The sequence below is a fragment of the Eleutherodactylus coqui genome, chromosome 1, assembly GCF_035609145.1.
Source record: "Eleutherodactylus coqui strain aEleCoq1 chromosome 1, aEleCoq1.hap1, whole genome shotgun sequence".
Taxonomy (NCBI): Eukaryota; Metazoa; Chordata; class Amphibia; order Anura; family Eleutherodactylidae; genus Eleutherodactylus; species Eleutherodactylus coqui.
This window is the reverse complement of record NC_089837.1, coordinates 29501466-29525144: the sequence shown is the minus strand read 5'-3', so window position 1 is coordinate 29525144 and position 23679 is coordinate 29501466.

Genomic DNA, 23679 nt, shown 5'->3' with positions numbered 1-23679 from the left:
GCGACTGTTAATTTGTAACATATTGGAGTTACATTCCCACTTATACAGGAAGACTTATTGAAGTTTCTTTTGGACAGAAACATGCAGAGACTACCTGTGTGTTCACCTATGTATTATTACTAGAGATGAGCGAGCACCAAAATGCTCGAGTGCTCGTTACTCGAGTAGAACTTCCCGCGATGCTCGAGGGTTCGTTTCGAGTAACGAACCCCATTAAAGTCAATGGGCGACTCGAGCATTTTTGTATATCGCCAATGCCCGCTAAGGTTTTCATTTGTGAAAATCTGGAAAATTCACGAAAGTGATGGGAATGACACAGAAACGGATAGGGCAGGCGAAGGGCTACATGTTGGGCTGCATCTCAAGTTCACAGGTCCCACTATTAAGCCACAATAGCGGCAAGAGTGCCCCCCCCCCCCGCACTGTCAGCATAAAGATCGTTCTCCTCTGCCACAGCTGTAACAGCTCTGGCAGAGAAGAGCGATGTTAGCCCATTGAATTCAATGGAGCCGGCAATACAGCCGGCTCCATTGAAAGCAATGGGCTGTCGGCGAGCGCGGGATGAATTTTCGGGAAGGGATTAAAAATATAAGCCCTTACCCGAAAATCATCCTAAAATGTGTAAAAATAAAAAATAAAAATTATGTCAGCATAAAGATCGTTCTCCTCTGCCATAGCTGTAACAGCTGTGGCAGAGAAGAACGATGTTAGCCCATTGAATTCAATGGAGCCGGCAATACAGCCGGCTCCATTGAAAGCAATGCGCTGCCGGCGAGCGCGGGATGAATTTTCGGGAAGTGACAGCTGCGGTTGAGAATTTAAGAATTCCTTTTGCTGCATCTGCCATAGATTCTTTTAACTAGCGGGGGTGAAGGATACATCTGCCACATGTGGCAGATGTGTTCTTCATGCCCGCGGGGGTCACAAAAGCGGCAGAGAGGTAAGTTTTTTAAAATTCTTTTTTTGTTTTGCACTAAAATGTTTCTTTTTCAGGGAAGGGCTTATATGTAAAGCCCTTCCCTGGAAAAGAATGCAGGGGACCAGCAGAGCCACGGCTCCATTGACAACAAGCACGCAGTGCGAGGGGGGGGGGGTCTCACTCCCGCGCTCGCCGGCAGCCCATTGCTTTCAATGGAGCCGGCTGTATTGCCGGCTCCATTGAATTCAATGGGCTAACATCGTTCTTCTCTGCCACAGCTGTTACAGCTATGGCAGGGGAGAACGATCTTTATGCTGACATATTTTTATTTTTTTATTTTTACACATTTTAGGATGATTTTCAGGTAAGGGCTTATATTTTTAAGCCCTTCTCGAAAATTCATCCTGAGATCGCCGGCAGCCCATTGCTTTCAATGGAGCCGGCTGTATTGCCGGCTCCATTGAATTCAATGGTCAGTGCTCGTTTAATCGAGACGAGTACCGCGTGGTGCTCGTCTCGAGTAACGAGCATCTCGAGCACCCTAATACTCAAACGAGCATCAAGCTCGGACGAGTATGCTCGCTCATCTATAATTATTAACTATTAACCCCTTAAGGACATTGCCTATTTTGGGTATAAGGACACAACAATTTTTGGTGGATTTTCATCTCCATATTTCAGAGGCTACAACTTTTTTATTTTTCCCTCGACACGGCTGAGTAAGGGCTTGTTTTTTGCACGGCAAAGTGTAGTTTTTATTGGTGCCATTTTCGGGTACATAAGACTATATTGTAAAACTTGTATTTATTTTTTTATGATAACAGGGAGAGAAAACACGTGAATTCTGCCATAGATTTTTTTTTTATTACAATAATCATGCAGCATAAATGACACAATACTTTTTTTCTGCGGGTTGGTACAATTACAACACTAGCAAATTCTCATATTTTCTTTAGGGTTTTCCACTTTTTCGCAATAAAAACCCTTTTTTGGAATTTTTTTTTCTATATCGCTGCATTCAAAGTCCTAGAACTTTTTTTATTTTTCTAGAGCTCTGTCAAGGCTTATTTTTTGTGAGACAAGCTGTCGTTTTTATTGGTTCTATTTTGGGGTACATAAAGCTTTTTTGATCACTTTTATTGCGTTTTTTTGGGACGCAAAATGAAAAGAATAAGCATTTTGCCTCAGTTTTTTAACGCTTTTTGTCGTGCGGGATAAAAAGCATGTTTAATTTATTTTATGCATCATTTATTATGGATACGAGGATACCAAATATGTGGGATTTTTTTTTAAAGTGTTATGATAATATGGGAAAAAGCACAAAAAAGGCTTTTTTAAAACATTTTTTTGCTTTACATTCTTCTTTTTTTATATAATTTTTAATTTCTTTCCACTTTTTATGTCTCTGTAAGGGACTTGTACAATCACACTTATGATCGTTATGATAAGCATTGCAGGACAGAAGTGCCTTATTGCTTCTAATAGCGATCATGGGCACTGGCAAAGCAGGACGCCTGTAACTGGCATCCTGTTGCCTGGCAACCCATCACAGGGGGAGCATGCTTCTTCTGTAAACCCTTGAAATGCCGTGATCTACATAGATTGTGGCAGGAAAGGTGTTAAACAGCATGGTTACGTCCTGTGATGGGAAGTACAGTAATTCCCCATAAGTCAGTGTTGTACAGACCAATATGAAAATTTCTCTACCAGCTGGGTTTGCTGCCCAAAAATCTTTGCCCTCTCACTTCTGCAGCTATTATCACCTTCTATAACAACACAAGCCCGCCATCTACTGCCATTCCACTGCTCCCACCAATACCCTGTCTACCCCATGTGCCCCTATTATTGTAACCACAGTGCTATCTTCTGACCACTATAACCTTTACATTTTTCATTGTTGGCATTGTGTTAGGGCTTGTTTTTATGAAGGAAAAACCATAGTTACTACTGGCGCCATTTCAGGGCACATACTATTTTTAATGCTTTTTGTAAATTTATTTGTAGGCAACAGGGTGTCCAAGAAAAGATCAATTTTGGCATTGTGTCTTTTTTACATTTCTGATGGTGTTAATTGTGTTATATAAAAAATGTGTTATTTTATAGACATAAATGACAAATTTTTGTCAATTACCAAAATGCAAAGTGACTGAACAAAAGAGAAATATAAATCACATCAATATTTGGTGTGACCGCCCATTGCCTTCACAACAGCATCAATTCTTCTAGGTATACTTGCGCACAGTCAAGGATTTTGGGGTGATTTTTTTTATTTATTCATCTCCATTTTAAAGCCAGATCCAATTCTCTTATTAACTCTTCTCACTCTAAGACATTATTGCATATCCTGGCCAAAAAGCAGTTCCTGCGAATGGACATACATTTACTTCCTCAAAGATATTGAGAGCTGTTACTGTAAGGAGAGAGGATGATTCAGATAAGCTTCACATTCTAATGGTTGCCCAGCAAAGCCTATTTTCTAAATCCTCACATTTCAACTCATAGTTCAATACATTTTTCATGCTCTGTGAGGTGTACTTTGTCTTTCTCTAAGACATCGGTGGCCTATATGCTGTTCTAAGTCAACTGTATGCTGCTGAGATCATGAACTTGCTTTGTGAAAGTATTAACAGTAGCCACCAGTTCTCTTTTAAAGGTGCCTTGGACATTTCATATAGTACAACTCAAACTCCAATTAGAGCAGCAACAGAATCGATAAGCCATATTCTTTAAAAAGGATGCTTCTTTTATTCAATCCATATAGCAACAATCCAAAAACCAGCAGCGCTTCCACTGCTGCGCTGCAGTCTTTATCAATCCAATGCAATACAAGACAAACACAGTATATAAATACTTTACATGCAAAATCAGTACACCAATCACCACACCAACATATGACATCATAAAACTACCCTCTAACATTGAGCACCCTGATAGAGTATAGAGCGGTATCCTCCAGCTGAGCAAACACCTCGAACACCTAGCCCTCTGCACGGAGGCTTGCCGCGCGGGGGTGCTGTGTGGAACAGTTGGGGGATTTTTCGCTCTGGCCTTGCTTCTCCCCCTGGCCACCCCAATGCCTCTTCCAACCTGTTCTGCTGCTGGTGTTGCCTTCCCCTCTGTCTTCAGTAGGCTTTGCAAGCCAGGTGGGGTCAGTCACCTCATCGTCCACCAGCTCTTCCTCTGACTCCTCAATATGCTCCTCCCTCAGACTTACTGCCCTAACAACAACCTCACTGACAGACAACTGTGTCTCGTCCTCATCATCCACAAATAGCTCTTGAGACAGTAATTCGAAGACCCCACCATCTTCACCCGAAGTCTGTGAAAGTTCCAATGTTTCGGCATCAGTCACGACAAACTCCACACATGGCTGTGGAATTGTTTTTTCCAACTCAGGGCAGGGACCCAAGAAGAGTTCTTGGGTGAATGCCTGTTCAGAATCTATTCTTTTCCTGGAGTGACCAGGCTAGGAAGAAGGAGGAGCAGCCTGAGGATTCAGTGCCTGGGCTGGCGTCAGTGGACTGCATGGAAAACTGGGTGTTGGATAAAGTACTTAGGTATTATCTGCTATCCACGTCAGAACCTGATCGCACTGTTGTGCTATTAATAATGTTCTGCCACGTGGACCTTCAAAATGTGAGATGAAGCTGGGGAGGGGAGATACGCGACGCTCTACTAATCCCTTAGCAACACGCACAGTTTCAACCCGCCAAGGACCTCGGCCTCTGCCCCCACCCTCATTGTGACACCCGTGTCCACATCCTCGACCTCGACCCTTACCCATAGTCTTCATCTTTTTTTGATAAGGGATAGAGCAGGGCCAGAAAAAAGTAACCCACTGTATAGCGCTGATACCTAGGCCTAATTCACCACCCACAGAGAATGGTTGATTTGGGAAGTTCTTTGCAGGGCCAGAAAGAATTACAGCGCTGTATGCTGCTGATACCTAGGGCAAATTCACCGCCCTCAGAGACTGGTTGATTTGAGAGGCTCTTTGCAGGGAAAGAAAAAATTAACCCACTGTATAGCACTGAGAACTAGGCCTAATTCACCACACACAGAGAATGGTTGATTTGAGAAGTTCTTTGCAGGGCCAGAAAGAATTACAGCGCTGTATGCTGCTGATACCTAGGGCAAATTCACCGCCCTCAGAGACTGGTTGATTTGAGAGGCTCTTTGCAGGGAAAGAAAAAATTAACTCACTGTATAGCACTGAGAACTAGGCCTAATTCACCACACACAGAGACTGATAGCTTTTATAGACTGACCAAGGCCAGAAAAAATGAACCCACTGTATAGCGATGTAAACTACAATCAATTTCACCGCACACAGAGACTGGTAGCTTGTATAGACTCTGAGCAAGGCCAGAAAAAATGTAAATTAAAAATGGTAAATTCCTATGTACTGTGTGTACACCCCTGGCAGTACATTGCATAAAACCACTACCAGTGGGCAGAATACAGCCGGGATGCTTGAAAAAAAAATGGTTCACTACTGGTCCCAGCCAGCTAAAATGCTAATACACACAATTAGGAGTAGTCCTAAGAAGGACTATTGGGTTCTTGAAGTCAGGATCTCTGCCTAACCACAACCTAAAACCTACCCTAGCATTTTCCCTATCTCTACAGCTCTATCCCTACACTCTGCCAGCATGCGTCTAAGGCGAGTTTAATTACTTGGCGGTCACCTGTTCCCGCCAGCCACTCACTGCTGCAGACGTGCAGAGGGTTGGCACATCGCAGCAGGAAGTGGTAATGCCTTCCCTGCATATTTAGTGGCTAAAAAATGGCGCTAAACATGCGGGGAGGGAAATGAAATTTACTCGAGCACCACGTGGTGCTCGACTTGAGTAGCAAGCATCTCGAGTAGCCTAATACTCGATCGAGTATCAAGCTCGGACGAGTGTGCTCGCTCATCTCTAATACTCACCTTTATTCAGCTGCCGGGGCTCAGCTGCGTCCAGCCAGCTCTTCTCCCTGCACTGCTCTCAGTAGTATTCAGCAGGCGTGGATTTAAAATCTCCGCCTGCTGAATGGGCTGCCTCTGATTGGCTGAGCACTCTGACCAATCAGAGGCAGCTCTTAACTGTTGAATTGCAGCTGAGAGCTGCCTCTGAATGGCTGAGCATTATGACCAATCAGAGGCAGCCCATTCAGCAGGCATTGATTTGAAATCCCTATTTGCTGAATACTACTGAGAGCAGTGCAAGGAGAAGAGTCGGCTCGACGCGGCTGAGCCCAATAGCTGCAGAAATGTGAGTATTCTTTTTTTTTTTTTTTTTTTATTTTTATTTTATTCACCATTTCTTCTTGTTTTTCAGGGAAGGGCTTATATTTATAGCCCTTCCCTGAAAAACAATTTTAGGATGCCCGCAGGGATGAAGAATTCCTTTGCTGCGTCTGTCAAAGATGTGGCAGGTGCAGCAGGGAACTCTTTTTCTTTGCAGAGATGAAGGAAACATTTGCTGCATGCGGTAGATGTGTTCTTCATCCCGGCAGGGGCATGGCAACAGCCCTTCCCTGAAAACCATAGACAGGGTGCCGGCAGCAAGATCCTTTACCGCAGCTGTCAATTGAAGAATACCTCTGCGGCATCTGTCACAGATGTGGCAGGTGGTCTAACAGGGAATTCTCTTTACTAGCGGGGATGAAGTAAACATCTGCCACATGCAGCAGTTGTGTTCTTCATCTCCACGGGGGGACACGGCACTGGTGGAGAGGTAAGTTTATTTTATTTTATTTACACTAAAATGATTGTTTTTCTGGGAGGAGCTTTTATGTAAAGTGCTTCCATGAAAAACAATTCAGAGGTGTCGGCCGACCATTGTTTTCAATTGAGCCGCCGGCAGCAGCCGCGGCTTCATTGAAAACATGTGGGGAGGAGAGGGTGACATTTTTTTCAAGCACCGTTTGGTGCTCGGCTCGAGTAACGAGTACATCGAGCAGGCTAATGCTCGAACGAGCATGCTTGCTCATCTTTAATTATCACTTTTTGCTATAACTAGTAATTAGTTCCAAGGCACCAAAATGTAGTTTTTAAATAAGACACCAACTGGTGATTGTTATGGGAATAAGGATAAGAATGTTAGCTATCTCAAAGCTTTGAGAAAGGTAGGTGCATCTGCCAAAACATGTCAGCTACCTGTAAGCAGAGACGTGCATCTTTTAACATGTCTCTGAATACTTGATATAAAGATTTAAGAGAGATAATCTTGTGTAGAAGTTGGCAACCTTATCGTACATTGGACTTATAATGTGGCCTGGGTTCTGTTGTCTTGGTGAGAAAAATAGTACTGTATGCAGCACTATTATTGCTGTGCTCTGATAGAATCTGGACAGATGTGAACAGAACTTAAATCATGGATTTGTCCTCTCCTGTCAGGTTGTTAATAGGGATGAGCGAGTATACTCGCTAAAGCACTACTCGCTCGAGTAATTTGCTTTAGCCAATATCTGCCTGCTCGTCCCTGAAGATTCGGGGGCCGGCGCGGGGCGGGGAGCTGCGGGGGAGAGTAGGGAGGAACAGAGGGGAGATCTCTCTCTCCCTCTCTCCCGCCCACTCTCCCCTGCTCCCCGCCGCAACTCACCTGTCAGCTGCAGCGGCTCCCGAATCTTCAGGGACGAGCAGTGAGATACTCGGCTAAAGTACATTACTGGAGCGAGTAGTGCTTTAGCGAGTATACTCGCTCATCCCTAGTTGTTAAGCATTCAATAACGGCAATTATTTAGTTATGTGTTTTTCTTCGAAAAGCCATATCTGGCTGCCAGTGGTGTTAATGCATTGGTGGAGTAAAAAGTGCTCATATTCCATTAAGATCTACCAAGGGTCAAGGAGCAATTTATGTCACCTGAACCAAGCTTATCAAAACATTTTCCTTTCCCTTCAGATCATTCAAAGTTAAATAAGCTTCTGTATATCTTTTTAGTAGTTTCTTTACCCCTACATTTAACATTATTGATCTGTCTTTTTCACCCAGCTACTAATCTTATATTTTATCAGATTTGAGCTGGAAAGTATGATATTTTACTGGGGTTAAGCAAGAGTACAATTATTGGCTTCAATTACTTTGTTTGTTCCCTTGAGCACATACATTTGCAACCAGCTGCACAGGAGAGTAAAGATTTGCAATCGTGCTGAAGGAATTTACATGAGCTATGATCACAAAACTACTATAGCAAGCTGAAATCTAATGTGTACACAAAACCTGAGAAAGACAATACAGGAGAGATTGTCAATCCTGAAAGGAAGATTTTTACTGATGATGATGGATATTTCCATTCAATATGTTCTCACTGCTGTGCTGCATGTGATGTGCCTGGTGGGTCTCACGGTAAATCTGATAATTGTGGCTACTCATATCATGAAATGGAAAAGCCTGAAATCTCTTTCGACCTGTGATAAGATCCTGACCTCCTTGGCCATCTCCAGAGTCTTGTATTTGTTGTGTATCATTATTCGGACCTCTATCTTCCAATTTCTTCCATGGCTGGTGCAAGACATAATTGTGTTACCAACCTTAAACATTCTAGGCATGTTTGTATTCTACAGCAGTCTCTGGATTGCCACCATCCTCTGTGTCTTCTACTGCGTAAAAATTGCAACCTACAACTATAAACTGTTCATCTTCCTGAAAACCAGGATCTCCACCATGGTCCCGTGGTTGATTCAGGCTTCTCTGGTAATTTCATTGATTTCCAGTCTTCTGTTTGGTTGGTATGGCTATGACTTAATGCCACAGAATGTATCAAATAAATCTACTGAAAATGTGACATCCTATGGGCTTCTTACTGTTCCAATCTCTAATAACCGGTTTTTGATATTTGCGGTTGGATCCTTTCCCCCCTTTTTAATACTTTGTTTTGCCAACTTTTTGCTAATTCATTTCCTTCTAATGCACACCAGACGGATGAGAAGCAATGGATCAAGTATTCAAAGCCCAAACCTACATTCTCACTTCAGTGCTTTGAAAAGTATGACATTATTTTTACTGCTACAGATAATGTTTCTTATATGTATGAGTTTTGTAAGTTCTGGGAAATTTTTTCACTCTGAGTTTCCGATGTTGATTGGTCGAATAATACTATGCAGCCCCCCATTGTTCCATTCTTTGTACATTATCTCTTCCAGCAATGAAGCAAAGATGTTTATCTTAATGTTTCTTCGACTTTTCAGATGTTGTTGATGGTACTTTACACATCTTTCTAGGAGTATACACTATGTATGTTTCCTTCTAATGACGATGATTTCATGGATTGACATTTCCATTAAAGTACTTTTAGATAAGACCCATGTACACTGGACGAGTATCGGGCAAACGATGCCCGACACTCGACCCTGTGTCTCTGCGCTCCCATGCTCCTGCTAGCATAGCTGTCTCGCACACAGAGTGGCCAGCAGGGGGCGGGGCAGTGCAGGAGATTTCTCTCCTCTCGCTCCCCCGCCTCTTTCCATTGAAATACACAGCGGCCATTCGCTATTGAACGGTGGCTGTTTAAATTTAACGATGAGCGATGAGTAAATGGGCCTTTACTCTTTAACTTTCATCTTAATGTAATCTAATAGCAATCGGAGTGGTTTATTTAAATTAATTTAAATTTTGAATTAATTACAATGCGTTCTGTTGTTTATAGATAAGAGTATAATACCTTTTTAATAGGTTAAGATAAGATAACTTTCTGCTCCTCGCTATCACAATCATGAAAAAAATTTAATTATTTAAAAATGGCAGATTATATATGATTGTTGTATGACTGAAATGTCTATTCGGTGCTTGCAGCAATTATTCATGCCACTGATAAATAGTGACATGTAAATGGAGCTTATAAGCCAACATTTATTACTGTTGTTATTATATAATCAGTGAAGAACTTTCAGCTGTTTTACCTTATTTAATCCCTATGGATACAGTCATTTTTCAGCTTTTACCTCCCTGCATTCTGCGAGACATACATTCTTTCCAATGCTTCCTTGTGTGGTTTTATATTTTAGTGTGTAATTTTACTGTTTTTTGTTGCAATTAGAGATGAGCGAGCACGCTCGGCTAAGGCAGTTACTCGCTCACCCACACCCCCCTCTGCCCTCCCGAACACACTCAGACCAGTAAGCAATTACTCGAGAAGAGCGATGCTCGCTCGAGTAACTGCTTTATCCGAGCGTGCTTGCTCATCTCTAGTTGTAATATACACAAATATGATTGGTATTTATCTTCTATTTCTATGCCATTTATATGTTCACTGTGATATATATATATATATATATATATATATACTAGCTGATATACCCGGCTTCGTCCGAGTTAATTTGGTACTGGTGTTTATCTGATGTTCACACGGAAAATCTTCTGAAGTCGTGGTTACTTTAGAGATACCGGAAAAACATATGTTCACCATTTTGCATAGCTCTCTGCATTACCCAGGAAACACCACGTGGAGGTAACCATGCGACGTTTCCTTTATAAAAAATGACATCAGGAAGTGAGAGAATTAGATTCCATACGTAAAATTTGGACACTAATTCTTTTGCACTTAGAATTGAATAATCGAGTTGGAACCCATTAACTTTTCCTATTTATGATATAATCAATGCCCGTGCCAAATTTCAAGTTTCTATGACACCAAGACGTGAGAGAATTAGATTCCGTACGTAAAATTTGGACGCTAGTTCTTTTGCACTAGAATTGAATAATGGAGTTGGGACCCATTAGCTTTTCCTATTTATGACATATTCAATGCTTATGGCAAATTTCATGTTTCTATGACATTGGGAAGTGAGAGATTTAGATTATGTACGTAAAATTTCGACGCTAATTCTTTTGCGCTAGAATTAAATAATCGAGTTGGGACCTATTAGATTTTCCTATTTATGACATAATCAATGCTTGTGCCAAATTTCACGTTTCTATGACACAGGAAAGTGAGAAAATTACATTCTGTATGTAAAATTTGGACGCTAATTCTTTTGCGCATAGAATTGAATAATCGAGTTGGGACCTATTAGCTTTTCCTATTTATGACATAATCAATACTCCTGCCAAATTTCACGTTTCTACGACACCGGAAAGTGAGAAAATTACATTCCGCACATAAAATTTGGACACTAATTCTTTTGCGCATAGAATTGAATAATCGAGTTGGGACCCATTAGCTTTTCCTATTTATGACATAATCAATGCTCGTGCCAAATTTCACGTTTCTACGACACCGGAAAGTGAGAAAATTACATTCCGCACATAAAATTTGGACACTAATTCTTTTGCGCATAGAATTGAATAATCGAGTTGGGACCCATTAGCTTTTCCTATTTATGACATAATCAATGCTCGTGCCAAATTTCACGTTTCTATGACACCGGAAAGTGAGAAAATTACATTCCGTACGTAAAATTTGGACGCTAATTCTTTTGCGCATAGAATTGAATAATCGAGTTGGGACCCATTAGCTTTTCCTATTTATGACATAATCAATGCTTGTGCCAAATTTCACGTTTCTATGACACCGGAAAGTGAGAAAATTACATTAGCTTTTCCTATTTATGACATAATCAATGCTCGTGCCAAATTTCACGTTTCTATGACACCGGAAAGTGAGAAAAATACATTCCGTACGTAAAATTTGGACGCTAATTCTTTTGCGCTAGAATTGAATATTCGAGTTAGGACCGATTAGCTTTTCCTATTTATGACATAATCAATGCTCGCGCCAAATTTCAAGTTTCTATGACATTGGGAAGCGAGAAAATTAGATTCCGTACGTAAAATTTGGACGCTAATTCTTTTGCACTTAGAATTGAATAATCGAGTTGGGACCCATTATCTTTTCCTATTTATAAATAGTAATTAGTACACAGCTGTGTTTATTTAAAGGGATTCTGATTTACCCCATATAAGGTTTAGCTCTTCTAGAAGAATTTTCCTGACATTTTCTTAGCTGCATTTTTTTGGTAAATGCCATAGTCCATAAATATCATATCCCAGAATGCAACACTAAGATGTAGTATTAGGCCTTGATCAGATGAGTGTGTTTTTTGGCCGCCAAAAAACTGCTGCTCGCATGTGCGCTTGGAGAAGCACAGCTTCTCCTGGATGAGAGAAAAGAAGCCCCGCGGGTCCTCGGGATTTTCTCAAAGCATGGAGAGTGAGCGGAACTATGGGGGTTTTTCACATAGAACAGAGAGATGGAGTTGGGCGAAGGGTTAATCCCCCATTGGTCCACTCACTCCCCATGCTCTGGGGAGATCCCACATAGCTCCACTAAATCTCCCTGCTATAGAGAAATCCTGAGGGATATCCCTATAGAGGAGAGTAAGTGGGAAGGGCTTGAAAGAGTGGGCGGGGCTATAAGGATTCTCACAGAGAATTCCTATAGCAAACCACAAGGGTCAAGGCTAGAGGGGTGGGGCTAGATGGTGATCAGCATAGCCCCGCCTACTTCTACACTCTCCGGGGAAGCTCTGTAACCCTGCCCCCCTCTCTATTCCCGCAATAGGGAAATCTCTTGCGGAGAGAGGTAGGGGGAGTCCCGTACTGCTCCTGCTGCTGGAGAATTGTCCAGCAGGGGGGCAGGAGGAATACCACATTGCTTACAATGTGACACTGATGAGGGGCAAACACTTCAAAACAGCTGCCTGTGTATGGTTTTCTGGCTTGGTTTTAAATTCTCAATCATTGTTTTAAAGACTCGTTTAAAAGGTCTGACATTGATTTGAAGGAATGCTGCCATCCAATAAGTGGTGCTGCAGAGGTATTGTTTCATCTTCTTTATTTTCATATTTCCCAAAGGAGCATGGATGGTCATCTAAGTCTCCTCACTTACCTCTTAGGTGTCTCCACACACCTTCTAAGTGCTCTCCAGAAAGACTACTGTAAGTAATAAACCTATGGCAAGTCAATGTTATATAAACCCCCCATAGCGTGACTACGGTAATTAATACCTCTATAGCAAGACTACAGTAAGTGACACCCCCCCATACCATGATTGGATAAATGCCGTTATTTCCCAAAAAAATAGCTATAACATTTGTCAGACTGTAAGGTTCTCCCTAGCTTTAAACTCTAGAAAATAGGAAAAATATTTTATAGTGATTGGTGATTTAAGAAAGTGGAGGGGTCAATGTCACTAACTTAGTGATCTAGTCTACAAAAGGGATTTAATGGTCAACAGCCAGCTCCTGTTAAACATTGCATGGTGTCATTTTCTGACTTTTGAAATATTGGTGCATTTACAGTAATTCCCTATATACATTTGGATAACGTTATACACAAAGCTTTACAGCCCACAGATATACACATAGCTTTTCAGTGCACACTACACACACAGCTCTGCCACAAGGATCTTGCACACCAATTTTATTTATGACAAGAAATCCTGAAAACTAGTGACTTAACTTGTGTAATGATAGATTCTTGTGACTTCCATGCATGCTGACACCTCCATACCTGTCTCCCCATAGTCGGCACTGATCCGAAAATGTCCTGGACAAAGCATCTGCATTGCCGTTTCTGGAAATGGGGTAGTAGGATATGATAAAATTGGACCTGGAGTAAAAGAGGGCCCATCTGGTCTCACAGATAACCTTTTGGTACTACAGAGAAATTCTAAGTTCTTATGGTCAGTAAGAACTGTTACTGGGTGATAGGCTGCTTCCAAGAGCTGCTCAGATTTGGTGAAAGCCACCTTGATGGCCAGAAGGCCCTTGTTCCCGACATCATAGCTGTTCTCCACGGGTGATATGGTGTAAGACAAAAGGATGTAGTTGCATCTTATCTTCGTCTCATTGTGACAGGATAACTCCCAGTGCAGAGTCAGTGACGTCCACTTCAACAGGAAAAGGCCATTCTAGGCTTAGGTGGATCAGTACTGGTGCTGAAGTAAATAGAGTCTTTAGTTTTGCTAAAGCAACTTGTGCCTCCAGGGACCAGGAAAACGTGCTTTCTTTGTGATGGAGGTGACAGGAGATATGACATTTGAGAAGTCCTTAATAAATGTTCTGACAAGTTTGCAAAACCAATCACGCACCATAATTCCTTCAAATTTCTTGGAATGGACCAATTCAGGATGACCTTAAACTTGATGGGGTGCATACTTGGACCGTCTGGGGAATTGCATTTGGGTGTGTTCAAACTTTCACTTCTCTTGTTTGATGTAGAGATTATTATTTTCCAGTCTTCCAAGACCACCCGAAACATGCCTGCGCTGTTCCTCAAAGTTATCAGAGGAAATACACTGCTAAACATGGTGCGCTGTATCTGGAAACAGATTCAGTGTTGATTTAGGAAACATTAGTATTGGTGATGATCACCCGGGTATTTTCCTTGCAGTGGCATGCAGATGTCTGATACTGAATTGTGCATCTCCAAGAGTTGCCCCTATAATCCCTCGATCTCTCATTGCATACCAGCTCTGTAATATGTTTTCTCAGAGTAGCCACCACAGGATGCATCTTTTAGGTGTGAATATTTTGTAGCATTCAGGCACTAGATTGGAGCCATAGGTGTGGTAGCTGCTGGTCTGGAGAGTAGTCAGGGAAATCTGGGAGTCAGTATCCATAGATCTCAATTCGTGGTACAAAGGAGTAGGTGGGTATCGTTGTCCAGAGAAAAGCCAGAAGTCGTTACCAGGAAGTCTCAGGTCACAGTCCAGAGGGAGGAGGCGAGCTGTATTGTTGGGAGGAAAGCCAGGAGTTGTTATCAGGAAATCTTCAAGTTACTTGTAGTAGAGAAAGAGGACGGAAGCTAGATCATGGCTGTGGAGCACAATAATCTCATGATGAAGGAGAGACAAGGCAGGGTTTAAATAGTGTCTCTAATTATGAGCAGGGTGGAGCCAAGCCTGAAAACAAGAGGGTGAAGCTGGAGATTCTGATTTGCACAAGGAAAGACTAGTATAGCATTCAGGCACTGGATTTCAGCCATAGGTGTGGTAGCTGCCAGTCTGGAAAGTAGTCAAGGAAAACAGGGAGTCGATAATCGTAGATCTCAAGTCACGGTACAAAGGAGGAGGTAGGTATCATCATCAGGAGGAAAGCCAGAAGATGTTACCAGGAAGTCTAGGTTGCAGTACAGATAGAGGAGGCGGATAGCGATGTTGGGAGGAAAGCCAGGAATCTTTAACAAGAAGACCGCACGTTACTTGCAGCAGAGAAGGAGGATAGGAGCTAGATTACGGCTGCGGAGCACAATAATCACATGCTGGAGGACAAAAAGGGCTGGGTTTAAATAGTGTCTCTGATTAGGAGCAGGGCAGAGCCCAGACATGAAACCTGAGGGTGGAGATAGTCAGGAAATCACAGGAGAATGTCTAGGTGTTCAGCAGAGGAGCTGTCCAACTGGAATGCAGAACGTCCTGAGTTCAAGCCTTGACAACTACATAGTAACATAGTATATTAGACTGAAAGGAGACAATGTCCATCTAGTTCAGCTTGTCCCCCCCCCCCCCCCCTTGCTGATCCAGAGGAAGGCAAGCTGCAAGTAATGGGATGAAACTGAAAGGAAGAAGAAATTAGAAAAAGGTTTCTGGCCGTGAGGGTGATCAATGAGTAGAACAGGTTGTCACATGAGGTGGTAAATTTTCCTTTAGTTGAAATCTTCAAACAGAGGTGGGACATGCATCTGTGTGGGATTATTTAGTGAATCCTGTACTGAGCAGGCATTTGGAGACGGCCCTGGAGGTCCCTTCCAACTCTATCATTCTATGATTCTATGACACATGAAAGCCTGGGGGCTCTGGACATGGTTGTTGATTTTGTATCATAGCTCTTGCCTATGTAAGAGAGAGAGAAAGTAAAACCCAAATACATAGTTGAAGAGTAGAATGTGAGAAGCAAAAAAATGCTTTCTGTGTCTCTCTAAGTCCAATGGGACTGCTGTTATGACTCAATTAGGGAAAGCATACTTGAAGTGAGCTCCTTCTGCTATGATACATGCATGGAGCCATTCGACAGTGTAGTTAAAGACTGACACTATTATTGTAGGACCGTATTAGTGAACAGTGAATAAAATGTCCATTCACTGTAATGATCTCATCAATTCTTTAAGTCACCGATAAAGTGCAATAAATAAATGTAATTAGATTGTATAGAGTTTTAGAATCTTAATTACATTTCCTTTAAAAAGTCAAAACCATTAATGATATTACTCCTTAACCATTCTTTAGGTCCTAAATAGGAAAGGTAAAGGGGTCACAATTTGATTATTCATAGCTTAGTGCAAAAGTATTGCACCTCTTTGTAATATACCTAATCTAATTCTCTAACTCCCTGTTGTCATACAAACATGAAATATTGCACAACCATTTTTAGGTCCTAAATAGGAAAAGTAAAGGGGTCACAGCTTGACTATTCATAGCTAAGTGCAAACGTATTGGCACCACTATTTAAGGTACTTAATCTAATTCTCTAACTTCCCAGTGTCATACAAACATGAAATTTGGCACAACCATTCTTTAGGTCCTAAATAGGAAAAGTAAATGGGTCACAACTCGATTATTCAATGCTAATTGCACAGGTAAGTGCACCCCTATGTAATGTAATAGTCCATTTAGACACGAGTATTGCTCAAAAGCCGTCTTTTGAGTGATAATCATTGTGTCTAATGCGCGTCCATCCTGCAGATTTCATGAACGATTTGCTGGTCATTGTCTTTCAGCTAGCTGAAGGACAAGGACGAGCCTTATCAGTGCCGCATGCTGAGTTGACAGCGTGATACCACTGATACTATTGTTTCAGCTGATATCCCACTAGCAGAACACAGCCGGAGTATGAAGAAGAGAAGCAGCCCCGCTTGTCTTCTGCATACCCCGCTCAGAGTAAATGCACACAACGATTATCGCTCAAAAGATGTCTTTTGAGCAAATTTTGAACGCTAATCGTTGTGTTCAAATTCAGCATAACTTCCTGATGTTGTACAAGCGTAAAATTTGGCCTGAGCATTCTTCATGTCCCAAATAGGAAAAGTAAAGAAGTCGCATTTTGATTATTCAATGCTAATTGCAAAAGTAAGTTCACCCCTATGTAATGTAACTTCACTGTATCGTACAAGTGTGAAATCTGGCACACACATTCTTTACACCCCAAATAGGAAAAGCTAATCGGAGGCAACTCGATTATTTAATGCTAATTGCAAAAGTAAGTGCACCCCTATGAAATGTAACTTCCCGTTGTAGTACAAAGTGGGAGGGATGGCACATTCTGCAGAGGGACATCAGTGCATGCAGCTTGAGGAGAATTTTAACACTCCTCTATGTCTATACATATTTTATTTCTCGGTTCCTCTAAAATAACTACAACTTCATAAAAATTTCTGTGCGGACAATACCTAAACACCTGTATCAAATTAACTCTGGCGAAACGGGGAATATCAGCTAATTATGTTATAAGTGAAAAATTATCAGCAGTTTGTAATAATTTGAATCTTATGGATTCAATTTTGATCTCCAGGACATAACATTTTCTCCCTGCCATAGGACAGACAAAGTTTGTTACTTTCTCATTCACTTAACTGATGGCGGTCTGGTATTAGTGGGACCAGTTCTAGTTTTTCGAGGCTTCATTCTATGGCTTTATATTTTAGTGTTTAATTTGTATTACTTTTCTTGTGAAAATGTATTTTGCTGCTATTTAAGTTCAACTAAAGTCACATGTTCGATTGATTTTTCAAGCTATTAGAGTTAGAGGCAAATCAAATGCATATATGCTATTTTCTGTAGTATGAAATAAACTGTATTGCACTCATGTCATTGCATGTATTTTAGTTTTTTAATCATATTAACAGGAATTATGACTTGATTGTGACTTCTAACAAGACAGGAAGGTAGCTCGAGACTTTGTTCTATTGCCTTGTAGCCCTAATGTTCTGGAGTTTAATCCAACCCAGGACAACATTTGCATTTCCTTGGTTTGCTTTCCCCTGGCTTTTCTGGCTTTCTCCTATGCAACCAAAATATACTGATTGCCACTGGTTGGTGATTCTCATACGTTGGTATTCACCAATTTGAGACCTCCAGTGGCCTATGCTTTTAGGGGCCTTGTTCTGATGATTAACATACAATCCTCCAATCAGAGACAGTAAACACTTATATTGCCTCTATGTGAAGGACCATTGTCCCAATCTCGTTGTTACTGTCTCATAATAAATTGAAGACGATGATCAATTATATCCCTTTAAATCCAATAGTGATATCTGTATATATCTCATCTGAGGGCTGAATACCATCAGCAATTGTGTCACTACAATCACAACGTGACCAATTTATATATCATGCAAAGGCTGAATATGATCAATAATTAGGTCACTTTTCACTTTTATCGACACGTTTCTTCGGCCCTGATATGATAGTTGAGCCGATTCATCAGGATCAAAAGGGGTGAATGGCCTAAGTAAATTCGTGTAAGGAATCTTTATTGAGTCGTTCCTACAGTTTATATTGTGTAAATGTACTTTGTTGGTGATTATTACAGTATCTTGCTGAGGATGTATCAATCAGCGCTGCTGGAATGGTAAAGCCACTGCTCTTTTTTATAAGTACATTGAGTGGTTATTATAGTATCCTACTGAGGATATATCAGCGCTGTTAGGATGATAATGTCTCTGCTCTTACTTATGGTTACATTGAGTAGCTGTTGGTTCAGAGCTCATGATAAACAGTTGCCTGGTGTAATGCTGATGGATATGAGGGTAGAGATAGATTACGTGTATATCCCCTCTCCAAACAGTTGTAGTCAGTGGTGGACTTCATTAAGATCAATGATTTACGTGAAGTATGATGACTACGTTCACATTTCCATAATTAAAATAGTAATGTTATAAAGTCCACAAAGCTATGAATGTTCTGCTGTTTTATGCAGCAGTAATAGAAAGCTCCAAAAAGTTATACCTCAAGATTCCCAGATATGTACTTTAAGATAACACACGTGCCACCCTAGAGGGCTTTGATAATTAGTCCCTCATTCTTTACAGGCAAAGTTGTGTTAGCTTAGTTGGAATTCTATTTTGTATCACTACCTATTAAGAGCAAACGCCTGTTAGTGGCTGTCAACGGTTTCTCAGCCTTAGGGTGCGTTCACACGAACGTATATCGGCTCGGTTTTCACGCCGAGCCGATATACGTTGTCGTCATGTGCAGGGGGGTGAGGCTGGAAGAGCCCAGGAGCAGAAACTGAGCTCCCGCCCCCTCTCTGCCTTCTCTCCACCCCTCTGCACTATTTGCAATGGGGAGAGGCGGAACGGGGGCAGGGCTAATTCCCAGAACTTAGCGCCGCCCCGTTTCGCCTCCTCTCATTGGAAATAGTGCAGAGGGGCGGAGAGGAGGCAGAGAGGGGGCGGGAGCTCAGTTCCTGCTCCTGGGCTCTTCCCTTGTCCCGGCAGAACGATGTTAGCCCATTGAATTCAATGGAGCCGGCAATACAGCCGGCTCCATTGAAAGCAATGGGCTGCCGGCGATTGCAGGATGAATTGTCGGGAAGGGCTTAAATATATAAGCCCTTCCCTGCAATTCATCCAGAAATGTGTAAAAATAAAAAAAATATATATACTCACCTTGTCCCGGCAGACGGAGTTCAGCGCGGCCGGCCTGCAGTGGGTGTGAAGGGGGTGTGAGTCAGACCTGCCCCTGATTGGCTCAGCGCTGAGCCAATCAGAGGCAGGTCTCACCCACACCCATTCATGAATTCATTCAGCTGAGAGCTGCCCCTGAGCCAATCAGACGCAGCACTCACTCACCCATTCATGAATTCATGAATGGGTGTGAGTGAGACCTGCCTCTGATTGGCTCAGCGCTGAGGAGAACGATCTTTACGCTGACAGTGCGGGGTGGGGGGTGGGGACTCACTCTTGCTCTGTACTGTGTTGAGGACACTCTGTGGAGGGGGCATCTGTGCATCATACCCCCCTCCTTTCAAGTAAGTGTCACACCTCACTATTACTTCTATGTGAATTCGTCCTTAGTTTACTCCATCTTTGAGCGCAGATCCTTTTTCTGACTATATGTTCACTGTTTTATCTGGGTGAGCTCTGGATCCAGAGCCCCCAGCTTGTATCTGCAGCTCTCCTTTGCTTGAAAGGATTGGAGTTCTGAGGAGAAGACACATTGGGATTATATCCGCATATCCCAGCGGGTGTGAAGCAGATCTACCTGTGGCGCTCTCTAACATTTTTTATTTCTATTATGATGTATTTAAGAACTGAGTTCATATGCGTTGCCAGTATTTTTGCAAGAATTTCAACATTGTTCTTAAGGAGTGAGATGGGGCAATAGGAGCCACAATCTGCAGGAGCTTTTCCAGCGTTAGGAATCATAACAATTAGGACCTTGCCCATGGTATCCAGCAAAGCAGAATAGAATTATATAGCATTAAGAGCCGAGGGGCCAGGAACTCCATGTTCTTTTAAAACCCCTTCCCAGGGAACCCATCCATGCCAGTGGATTTTCTATTGGGGAGCAACTTGTTGGCATCTGTTATTTTGTCTATACTCAGGACCCTATCCAGATAGGTCGCACTGCCCTGGCTCAGCGAAGGGAAGGAGATATTTTCGAGATATAAAAGAATTTGGGAACACGGGCTCTGTGAAATGCTTCTTACTTTATTCAAACAATAGTGGTCTGTACTTCAGGACGGCTAGGAGAACGCGTTTAGATTACATTGAACCTTGCTCAATGTAACACATTCTCCAAGCCGTCCTGAAGTGCAGAGCACTATTGTTTGAATAAACTAAGAAGCATTTCACAGAGCCCGTGTTCCCAAATTCTTCTACATTTTGCATTAGTGAAGCCACTGGGACTGAGTGGTAAAGGGCGTGAATGCATTCCTACGGTCAGAGAAGGATTTAAGAGCATGTGAAATCTGCAGTGAGGTGAGGTCTCTCTCTTATTATCGAGATAGGCTGTTAGTTGTTTATCTGAGCAGCTAAGTTTGGAAGTATATAATTTCCGATAAAAATGGGGAAACGTTTGATTAATGAGATTTGGGTCATCTATCAGGGCACCCGAGGCATCACACATCAGTGCAATTGGTGGGAGATAAGATAAGAATGTTCACCTGCTGATCTATTTGACTAGAGAGGACCTCTAGTCAAATAGGTCAGCAGGTGAACATTCTTGTCTTCCTGATTTCTTTTTTGTGTACTCAGTAAGTAGCAGCTTATATTTCCGTCGTAGGTTGTTTAAGTCCAAGTAAACTTCTGGGCAAGCATTCACTAGGTGCTTGGCTTCCGCTGCAACAAGATTGTGTTCCAAGTCTAATTGAGTGGCCTGCAGGAACCTTCTATACTCGGCTATGGCAGATGTGAAAGACCCTCTAGTAAACGTCTTGAAGGCAACACAATTAGCTCTGAGGTAGTCTCCTCATTGACCTCCCAGTTTATTCCTGCCTTTTGTTCGACGTACTCATGCACCTCTCTTTGCGACAGTCATAGGGGACTAAGTCATCACAGAGGGCAACACCATCTAATTCAAGGTCAAGGACCAGTTGGAGTGGGTAACGATCCGATATGCCACTAGGCAGATAGGATATATCACGCACAATTGGGAAACAGTCCGGGGAACCAAAGCATATATCAATACGGGAAAAGGCCCTATCATGCAGGTGTCACAAGTGCCATGTTTCCTGCAGTAAATCGGAACTGGCCCATATAGTCAGCCAAGCTGACACCAGTGCTCAGCCAATCAGAGGCAGCCCTTTTGGCAGGCAGGGATTTTAAATCCCCGTCTGCTGAAAAATCCCCAGAGCAGTGCATGAGAAGAACGAGGGGCGTTTCGGCCAAGATCACTATGGCCTTTGTCAAGCTTGACAAAGGCCATAGTGATCTTGGCCGAAACGTCACTGTAGAATGACAGTCTTTTAACAATAAAGATTGGGAGGTTATTTTAACCCGACTCTGTATGCTTTCTGGATGAAGGATCCCATTTACTTGCTGCCTCTCCTGGTGGATGTTTGGAATTTGGAATAGCGGATCCCAGGTGTCCGGGTCCGGATTGGGGCTTGCAAGACAAGTACGTATCTTGGAGAGTACCTCTTATTACGTGGTGCTGCTGTGCTTGTGTGTATACTTACTCATTGCTTTCAATGGAGCTGGCTGTATTGCCGGCTCCATAAAATTCAATAGGAGAACATCGCTCTCCTCTACCACAGCTGTGGCAGAGGATCACGATCTTCACTATATGTTCTCAATGGGGTTGGCACTGCTGCCGCTGGTCCCATTGAGAGCAAGGTGAAACCCCTGGATGCAAACGCATCCAGGGGTTTCACATACACAGAACACCGGTTTGCTGCAGTTACATGCGTTCTGCGAACTAGTGTCCAATAATTTTCACTGCGTTAATTTGTGCGCATCTAAAATTCGCACATGTGCCAGCTCCTATTGAAAAGCATTGGTTCTATTTAGATGCGGCCGGCAAACACAACTGACAGACGCGCGTACAAACGCCCGTGTGATTGAGCCCTTAGAATTTGTTTCAGCCATTACTTAGACGTGTTTCTGGAGAAATTGAATGACAACAAATAAGCCTTCTGGAGAGGCAGTTTGATGGAGTAAAAAGTACTGGTAGACTCATTTTAAACATAGGCTCTACCATCCCGTACAGATCTAGCAAAGGTCAACCAACTTTTTTTGCCCAGCAAACAATTTTACTTTTGCTTATGATTGATCAAGGTTAAATAGGCTTATTTATGTCTTTATAAGTTTCATAGTTAACCTGAATTATCTGTCTGTTTTTTGTCAGCTACTAAACTAACAGTTCTCAGCTGTGAAGTCAGTAAAACAATAGTACAATTATTGGTTTCTTTGTTTGCTCTTCTAAGTACATATGTTTACAACCATGTACAGAGTAAAGATTTGCATAGAAATCAGCGCTCCTAAAAAAAAAAAAATACATGAGCAATGGATACAGAACCGCCGTAAAATAGCTTGAATGATCTGATCTGTAGACAAAATGCTACGGGGAAGTTTTTGTGCATCCTGGAAGACTCTCACTGATGATGATGGATATTTCTATCCAATATTTTCCCACTGCTGTTCTCTCTGTGATCTGCCTGCTGGGTCTCACTGAAAATCTGATTATTGTGGCTACTAATTTTCTGAAATGGAAAAGACTGAAATCTCTTCAAACCTCTGATAAGATCCTGATCTCCTTGGCCATTTCCAGAGGCTTGTATTATTTCTTATTCATTATTTGGAACTCTATATTCCAATTTTTCCCAGGGCTGGTGCAAAATAGTGATGTGTTTTGAATAGAGATGAGTGAGCACCAAAATGCTCGGGTGCTTGTTGCTCGAGTCGAACTTTCCGCGATGCTCGAGGGTTCGTTTCGAGTAATGAACCCCATTGAAGTCAATGGGCGACTCGAGCATTTTTGTATATCCCCCATGCTCCGCTAAGGTTTTCATTGGTGAAAATCTGGAAAACCCAAGAAAGTGATGGAAACGACACAGAAACGGATAGGGCAGGCGAGGGGAAACATGCTGGGCTGCATTTCAGGTTCCCAGGTCCCACTATTAAGCCACAATAGCATCAAGAGTGCCCCCCCCCCCCCCCCTAACAATTTTTACTTTGGACAAACCCTCATTAGTAAGGCACACCTTAGCTAAGCACCACACTACCTCCAACCAAGCACAAGCACTGCCTGCGGGACACACCGCTGCCTCTTCTCCTGGGTTACATGCTGCCCAAACCCCCGCACGACCCAGCGTCCACAGCGCACACCAAAGTGTCCCTGTGCAGCCTTCAGCTGCCCTCATGCCACACGCTGGCCTCAAAGCCACACCACCCTCA